The 9219-nt window shown below is 40.1% G+C and overlaps 1 non-coding gene across 1 annotated transcript; it reads right to left on the bottom strand.

Annotated features, from left to right (window-relative positions):
• Positions 1-8880: 8880 nt before the first annotated feature.
• Positions 8881-8987, bottom strand: LOC144552349 (small nucleolar RNA R71). The gene has a single exon (XR_013511084.1). It is a non-coding gene; the product is annotated as a small nucleolar RNA R71 (small nucleolar RNA).
• Between the last annotated feature and the right edge of the window lie 232 nt (positions 8988-9219).

Below are 9219 nucleotides of genomic sequence, written 5' to 3'. Positions count from 1 at the left end.
CCCATTGAGACACCAACTCACTTACTGCTATAATTTCAGCCCCTCCTTCCTTCTTCTTTACTGCTACTTCATGATAGGTTGCTAATGACTCTTGTTCTGCACTGGGTGCTGTGGTATCACTATTACTGCCTCCATTTTGCCCTTCTACAATAGTCTCCTCTTGACCATCTTTTCTGGACAAAGCATCAGCCACCATGTTCTCCACTCCTCTTTTATACTCAATTCTGTAATTCAGTCCCAGCAGCTTGCTAAGGCCCTTGTGCTGCATAGGGGTATTGATCCTTTGCTCCAACAGATATTTCAGACTAATCTGATCTGTCTTGATCACAAACTCACCTCCCATGAGGTAGTGCCTCCATTTGGTAACTGCAGTGAACAAGGCCATCAACTCCTTTTCATAGGTGGAAAGTGCTTGGTTCTTCACCCCTAATTTCTTGCTCATGAAAGCAATTGGCCTTCTATTCTGCATGAGGACTGCTCCAATACCCGTCTGACTGGCATCAGTTTCCACCACAAAAGTTTGCTGAAAATCGGGTAATTTCAAAACAGGAGCAGTGATCATGGCCCTCTTCAGTTGTTCAAATGCCTCTTGTGCTGCCAAACTCCATCTGAAACAATTCTTTTTTAAAAGATCAGTCAAAGCTTTCGAGATCACCCCGTACCCTCTAATGAACTTCCTATAATATCCTGTTAGACCTAAAAAACCCCTCAATCCTTTAACTGTTTTAGGAATGGGCCAGTCCATCATTGCTTGGACTTTCTTTGGATCGGTAGCTACCCCTTCTCTAGATATGATGTGTCCTAGATATTCTATCGTATGGACCCCAAATTCACATTTTGACTTCTTACAAAACAACTGACTTTCTTGTAATACTTGCAACACAGCTTGAAGGTGTAACACATGGGACTCCAAATCCTTACTGTAGACTAAAATGTCATCAAAAAACACCAAAACAAATTTCCTCAAAAAAGGTTTGAACGTGGTATTCATTAGGGACTAAAATGTGGCAGGGGCATTGGTCAAACCGAAAGGCATGACCTTGAATTCATAAAGGCCTTCATGTGTTTGGAAGGCTGTTTTTGGAATGTCAGATTCGGCCATTCTGATTTGGTGGTAACCAGCCCTTAGGTCAAGTTTAGAAAAGAAATGGGCTCCATGCAACTCATCCAAAAGATCATCTATAATGGGTATGGGAAATTTGTTTTTCACAGTCACCTCGTTCAATTTTCTATAATCAACACACATTCTCCAAGTGGAGTCCTTCTTTTTTACTAATAAAACAGGAGCTGAATATGGGCTTGTGCTGGGTTGTATGAACTGTTGCTGTAACAATTCTTTGACTATTTTTTCAATCTCAGTTTTCTGGAAATAGGAAAATCGGTAAGGTCTGATCTTTATGGGCTGGGAATCAGGTTTTATGGTGATTTGGTGGTCAATGGCTCTATGTGGAGGTAGAGTTTTCGGTTCAGCAAAGACATCAGAAAATCTGTCTAATACTGTTGACAATGCAGGGTACAGATGGGTGTTTGTTGGCCCTTTCTCTTCTTCTATTTTGGTGATGTGTGCATAATACACCTGGCTTCCTTCTTGAATCTCTTTGATCACATTCACAGTACCCTCAAGCAGCTGAATTCCAGCCTCTTCTGGGTCAGATAACAGATTGACCTTTTTGCCCTTATTCTCTACTGTCACCAACCCTTGCTTCAATATGAGTTCAATTTTGTCTTGCTCCGCTATCCAATCAACTCCTAAAATCAGGTCATACCTCATCACCTCCATAACCCACAGGTCAGCCTCAAAAGGGTAGCCTTACACACTAAAACTGACCTTTTTGCAATTAGTTTTGGAAACTAGTTCCTCACCTCCTGCACTCTTGACCTTGAGGGTTTTAGCTGGTAACATGGGTAACTGCAAATTTTGAGCTAGAGAGGGGTTGACAAATGAATGTGAGGCACCAGTATCTATTAACAAGCAAATGGGAGTATCCTTGATCTTGGCCTTGTACTGTAAGGTTCTCCTCTTTCCTACTTTGCTAGTACCACTCAAGGTACCTAAAATCACTTCCTCTTCTGCCCTTTCACCTTTTTCCTCACTTCTATACTCAGTTGCAGCTAATTCCAACTGATACTGTTCATCCAAATCCACCTCTTCTTCTCCTTCCATGGTATGCAAACCCCTCTTACATCTATGACCTTGAGTCCATTTGTCATTGCATCTGAAACAAAGGCCAAGAGCTCTCTTTTGGTCTATGGTAAGGGTGGAGTTAGGTTTAGGAGCTGTAAGGTTTTTGGTGTTAATTGGTGGCTCAATTCCTCTTCTACCCTCTCCTTCAAGTTGTTTGGTGGCTGGAGTTCTGTAGCTGAAATTGGTGGTAGGTTTAGTAGTGTATGAGGGTTGAGATCTAAGAAAAGTAGGTCTCTTATCACCAGGGCCTATTGCTGTCTCAATTTCTACTGCTAGGTTGAAAGCCTCGTTCAAATTCTGTGGTTTGAACAAATGAATGGACCTTTGGATTTCCTCCTTTAATCCACACACAAAACTCCACACAAAAAAATACTCATTCTTGATTCCAGTTTCAGCTAATAATCTAGCTTTCGCCCTTTGAAATTCCCTCACATACTCATCTACATCCCCTTCCTGTTTGACCTTCTTGAATTGGATGACAGGATTCACATTATTTCTCAACTTAAATCTTTCAAATACTGCCTCAACTAGAACTGGCCAAGCTGGATTCGGTTGTTCTACCCTATAACATTCATACCATTCAGCTGCATCCCCCGTAAAACTCAAAGTTGCTAGTCGGGTTTTATAGTGTTCAGGAGTTTGATTTACCTCAAAATAGAGCTTGCAGTGCTCTAGCCAACTAGCTGCTCGATTTCCATCGAATACTGGAATATCCACCCTTGGCATAAAAACCTTTGGATTAGACTGATCCTGAAACTCTCCCCCACTCCCACGTCGATCAAAACGCGGACCTGTCTGGCTGCCATTGCCAGTCTCCACCTGTCTATCAGGTATTCGGGTAGCCAAATCCTTGAGGAGTGTTTGAATACCATTGATAGATTGGAGCATCGTAGCAGACTGACCCCGGAGCTCGGTGATGTTAGCCTCCGCCCCTTGAAAACGATGCTCAAGGGCGATGACATGATCGTCTCGGGTCTGAGATGAGGATTGGGAATCGCGAGCTATCTGATCGAGCCGGTCAGTGATTGCTGCTAGATCGATTCCGCCATCCTCCGGGTGCTCAAGCACTCGTTTTGGCGGCATCTTTGTGACTATAGGAGCTTCCCAGATGTGAATCGGTAGCTCTGATACCACAATTGCAACGAGCTTAGATCTCAATTGCAGAATATACCAGAAAGAAATGAACTTGAGTAAAGAGAATAAGTAATTTGGGATAAAACGAAGGTGCTGACGAGCAACCAACGTACGAATGCTCAAAGCAATTCGCCTAATTCATTATCAAAATTCTGGATACAGCTACATAGGAGATTCTACCTTTTATATGCGATGCTAATTGTAAAAGCAAAACAGTAAAACAAGTATAGAATTAACCCCCAAGAAATCTACTGCTGACAGCTCAATGAAGAATACTAAGCTGGCCTAACCAAATTCATAACCGACTACTGAATCTGTCGAGGAACGGTTCCTTCTTCCTCCTCTCCAGTTTCTTCTTCTTTTCCTTCTCCATTCGGTGTGCAAGGGACCCCCATGTCATATTTAAACGAGTGGGACCCTATAGCAGCGTCTATCTGCTGCCCTGCAACGCTGCCCCTGCTGACCGCTTCCCTTTCTTCCTCAATTGAACTCAAATCTCCAACGGTCGTCCCCAATTCTGCATCACCTCGTTGCAGGGGGCGGGCCGTGGCTCTCACGGGCAGAGAGGAAGAGAGGAGAGATCAGAGGCGGGTCCGGTGGGGTTCGCCGGCGACGGAAGAGGGGGCGGAGAGGGGGGGGCGGAGCCCCTCTGTTTTCTTTCTTTGGCGTAGAAGAGAGGAGAGGGGAGGGGGTCTCACGGACAGGGAGGGAGAGGAGAGAAAGAGAGAAAGGTTTTATTATTTGGACTGCTTTAAGATTCGTGCTGAACATATCTAAATGGCTTGAGATTTTCCAAAAAGTCACGCAAATATGAGATATCTCAGAGGTGAATTAATTTGAGGGTGGACCCGAACTCAAAATTTGATTTGGTTAATTCCAATTCTTTAATATAAAACAAGCCTTGAGATTGGTGCTAGATGAAAAATGAACGTTTGAGATTTTCCAAGAAAAACAAATATATATACATAAATGTATATGGTGCAAAGTCATTCCGACAGGAATCAAAGGAATGTTAATTATGAATTATTCTCTTGTATAACTTCGAATTCAAGTTTTGTAAATTTGTAACTATGTTCGCACATAAAATTCGTATATTTATTTCTCAATTTAAGATTCGAATAATTTGATTTTTCCTTTTATATAATTATATACATTCAATTTTAGAATTCGAATAAATCGATATCGGATAGTATCTATGTCTATATATATACATATCAAATCAAATTCTTAAAATTCTCAAATAAACGAAATCGGTAACTTTTATATAATTTATCTCGTACGAATGATTTCATATAATTATATTCTTACTTAGAATTAAATTATTTATTTATTCACACGAATCTAATTAAATCAATTTCTTCTTTCCTAACAATTAAAAAGAATTGTAACGGATTTTCTAAGTTTCAAATTTACCGAATAATTATAATTTACTATTTATTTCTAAATCTCTAAATTTTATTATACATAATTTCACACGTTATTTATATTTCGAAATTTTAGTTTAGTTTTAGTCGGTCAGAAATTTCGGAACGATCGTTAAGTTAATTAAACTTTTTATTTAAGCCAATTGATCGATTTATCAATTTTAATCAAGTCTTTAAAATTTCGGAATGTAACACCATGAGTGTGGAAAGCCCTCAACCTGGTCTCGCTGTCTCGCTGTTCCGCTCTCTATTTTTTTCTCTCCGCTTACTACCCTGCTCTTCCAGTTTTCCCGCTTTAATCCGGGCACAGTGTTTCTCCCCGTCGCATTCAGGGTCGTCAGGTAAGATTAATTTTATGTTTCGGCTAAATTTCAAAAGCTACAACTTTTCTCTTGTAACTACTGTCCGATTTTCGCCTGACATTTTTATTTTTACCCTTTCTCTAATATATTTTAACAAAAATAATCAAACCTTTGAAAAAGTTTTAAAATACCCACGTCACAGGAGGAAATCCCGGGAGTAGTTTTATTTTTATCCTTCCTATAAGATGTTGATTTGCTAATTTGGTTATATTTATTCGACTTGACGTCTCAGTTAATTAGTCTAAATTAAAATTTATTTATAGTTGGATTTATGTTTAGCTATATTATGTTAACATTTTGTTTATCAATTAGCGGAGGAAAAAAAAAAATAGAGCCGTCTAGAGGCCTTTCTTTTCGTTAGTCATTGGTTTATGTATATAATTTTGAGATAAAATAAATCATAGTAGGAAATATTATGTTAAGAGAAAAACCCTCCCTCTCGCTCGTTCCAGTGACTCCACGAGTCTAGAAAGCCCTCAACCCGGTCTCGCCGTCTCGTTATTTTGCTATCTCTTTCTTTCTCTCCACTTCATACCTCGCTGTTCCAGTTTTCTTACTTCAATCTGGGCACAGTGTTTCTCTACGTCGCATTCAGGACCGTCAGGTAAAATTTATTTTAGGTTTCGGCTAAATTTCAAAAGTTTCAACTTTTCTATTGTAACTATTGTCCGATTTTCGACCGACATTTTTATTTTTACCCTTTCTCTAATATATTTTAATAAAAATAATCAAACTTTTGAAATTTTTTTAAAAAACCCATGTCGCAGGAGGAAAACTCGGGTGCTGTTTTATTTTAACATTCCAATGAGATGCTGATTTGGTAATTTGGTTATATTTATTCGTCTTGACATCTCAGTTAATTAGTGCAAATTAAAATTTATTTATAGTTGGATTTATACTTAGCTATATTATGTTAATAATTTGTTTATCAATTAGCAGAGGGAAAACAAACTGGGGTCGTCTAGAGGCCTTTCCTTTCATTCGTTATTGGTTTATGGTATATAATTATGAGATAAAAATATTCATAGTTAGGAATATTATGTTAAGAGAAAAACCCTCCCTTTCGCTCGTTCCAGTGACTCCATGAGTCTAGAAAGCCCTCCACCCGGTCTCGCCGTCTCGCCATTCCCCTCTATATTTCATTCTCTCCGCTTTATACCTCGATCTTCTTGTTTTCTCACTTCACTCCAGACACGGTGTTTCTCTCCGTTGCATTGAGGGCTGTCAGGTAAAATTTATTTTAGGTTTCCGCTAAATTTCATTAGTTTGAACTTTTCTCTTGTAACTACTGTCCGATTTTTGACAGTCATTTTTATTTTTACCCTTTTTCTAATACATTTTGATAAAAATACCAACTTTTGAAAAAGTTTTGAAAATACCCAAGTCACAAGAGGAAAACCCGGTTGCGGTTTTATTTTTACCCTTTCAATAAGATACTGATTTTCTAGTTTTGTTATATTTGTTCAACTTGACGTCTTAGTTTATTAGTGTAAATTAAAATTTATTTATAGTTAGATTTATACTTACCTATATGATATTAACATTTTGTTTATTGATATCTCCATATTTGATCTATTGTTCCGAGCAATTCTTGTACCAAAATCTGCGTTTTAAACCACCAAATCGCGTATTTTACATTGAATATCCATAGAATGTGGTACTGCTGCGATTTCATTCTTATTTTGCAGAAAACGGGCGAAATCAGGGAAGTTACTGAATTCTGAGACTCTGCACGCGACCCTCATCACATCTGACGCGATCCTCATCACATCTGACACGACCCTCATCACATCTGACGTGACCCTCATCAGAGTCGATGCGGGTGGCATCAGACTTGATGAGGGTCGCATCGCGAGCTTCCAGAGCAGACAGCAAAGGCCCAATTAAGGCCCAGAATTGAAGCACTCGTTTTGAAATGTCTATAAATAGACCACCCCTGCTACCAGGGAGGGAGTGCCGAATTTGAAGATTCAAAACCTCAAGAATTGGAGTGTTGATCAAGAAAGAAGAGAGAGATTGGAGATCGCTTGGAGAAGAAAAGAAGATTGCAAGATCCTCTCCAATCCACCTTGGATCTTCGAGCTTCATCATGATCTCTTCTCTTCTTCTCTCTTTTATGCTTTCTTTCACCATGCTTGAGTAGATCTTTAGTTCCTAGGGTTAGGATGTAGTCTCTAAACTTTGTCTTTGAGTTGCATGTTGTTTTGATCTAAGTTTGAACTTGTGTGATTCTTTGTTTGAGTATTAATTGATTGCTTGATTGATTCTTGATTGTCTACTGTTAGATGTCTATAGCATCTCTTCTAGTAATTTGGCCTTGATGTTTCTTGCAATTGAGATTTAGTATTTGAAGTAGATTTATGATCAATAGTAGCCGAGAGGTGAACTTTCCATTATCGAAAGGTTGTGGATACTTCTAGCAAACCAGACAATCAATTTAGGTTAGATACCAGTAGGTGAGAGCTACAGGTTGAAGCCTCGCACAAGAAATCAACTTAGATACGAACACATGTCAGCTCAGCTCGAGGGCCAAGCGACCCGCATCAGAGATGATGCGAGTCGCATCATACGGGTCGCATCAGAGATGATGCGAGTCGCATGATAGGTCCAGAGAAGGCAAAGTTTGGGATGAAACCTGAGACCCTGGGAACGTCTTTTATCATTGTTCAAAACCAAAACCTTTAATTGCTTTCATTTACTGTTAATTGAATTTTCGCTCGAAATTAGGAAATATAAACAAACCAAACCCAACTTTTCACACTTCTAGTACCTAACTCAGATTAGTAAGAATTTAGAGTCGAATTATTCCGTCCCTGAGGATCGATACCTTATTATACTATACAAATAGGATTGTGCACTTGCAATCTTAGACGAGAGTAGATTCAAGGTTTAAACTGGTACATCTAGCTGTACCTGAAACTTTGTAGCATACTTTTGTAAGCGATCAAGTTTTTGGCGCCGTTGCCGGGGACAGCTATTAATTCTTTTCTAGATCTTTGCTTATCTTAGTTAATCTAGATTTTAATCTGTATCTTTTCTTTTACATACTTCCTTATCACTAAAAAAACTGGCTTTCATTCCCCCTCATGCAGGTAAATACAAGCTGACTTACCAACTGAGGAGCAGAGGACCGCCTTTTGACGAAACACCTCCAGACGACACAGTTCCTGCTCAGACATCAACTGAAGCGACCAGCATCGAAGTTGACGCGACCCTCATCACATCTGACGCTACCCTCATCAGAGCTGAAGCGGGTGGCATCAGAGCTGACACTGGTAGCATCGCTATTGACGCGACTTGTGTGACAGAGACAATGTCAGAGCATCCAAGCAGGGAAGATAGGGAAGCAGATGCCAGAGAAAGGGAAGTCCTGACCGACCAATCTGACGATGAAATGGATGTCTTCATGCTAAGGACCTTACGAGAGTTCAATGTACCAAGGGCTGGGGATGTCAGAGGTGCGATCAGACTACCAAGGATACCTGGGCAACAACTGAACTTCAACCCAGGAGTTGTAAACATGGTTCAGCAGAACGTCTTCAATGGCATGGATCACGAGGATCCGCATGCTCATCTCCAAACCTTCCTCGAATGTATCACAACCATCAAGACCAATGGGGCAATAGCTGATTACACAAAACTTGCTTTATTTCCTTTTACTCTTAGAGACAAGGCCAAGAAATGGTTAGGGTCGTTACCAAGGGATTCCATTACCAATTGGAGGGAATTGTCTAAATTGTTTCTGACAAGGTTTTTCCCCCACAAAAGAACCGCCAAGGTAAGGAACCAACTGACCAGTTTTAGGCAGAGGTCTGATGAACCCCTCAATGAGGCATGGGAAAGGTTTAGGGAATTGCAATACTCTTGTCCCCATCATGGTATTCCTGATTGGTTGTTGATTCAAACATTCTATGATGGTCTAGCTGAGAGCACTCGCGCTTCTATTGATGTAGTTGCAGGTGGGGCGTTAATGTCAAGGGAACCTCTGGAGGCCATGAACCTGATTGACAACATGGCACAGAATCAACAATGGTCTGGCAGAGACAATACCCGACCCGGAGGTGGAGGCAAGTACGAAGTCGATCAAATCACTGCTCTAACTGCCAAGTTGGAT

Source organism: Carex rostrata, chromosome 3 (assembly GCF_964058835.1).
Source record: "Carex rostrata chromosome 3, lpCarRost1.2, whole genome shotgun sequence".
Classification (NCBI taxonomy): Eukaryota; Viridiplantae; Streptophyta; class Magnoliopsida; order Poales; family Cyperaceae; genus Carex; species Carex rostrata.
Note: the sequence above shows the minus strand (reverse complement) of the source record. Positions and strands in the feature narration are given on the sequence as shown.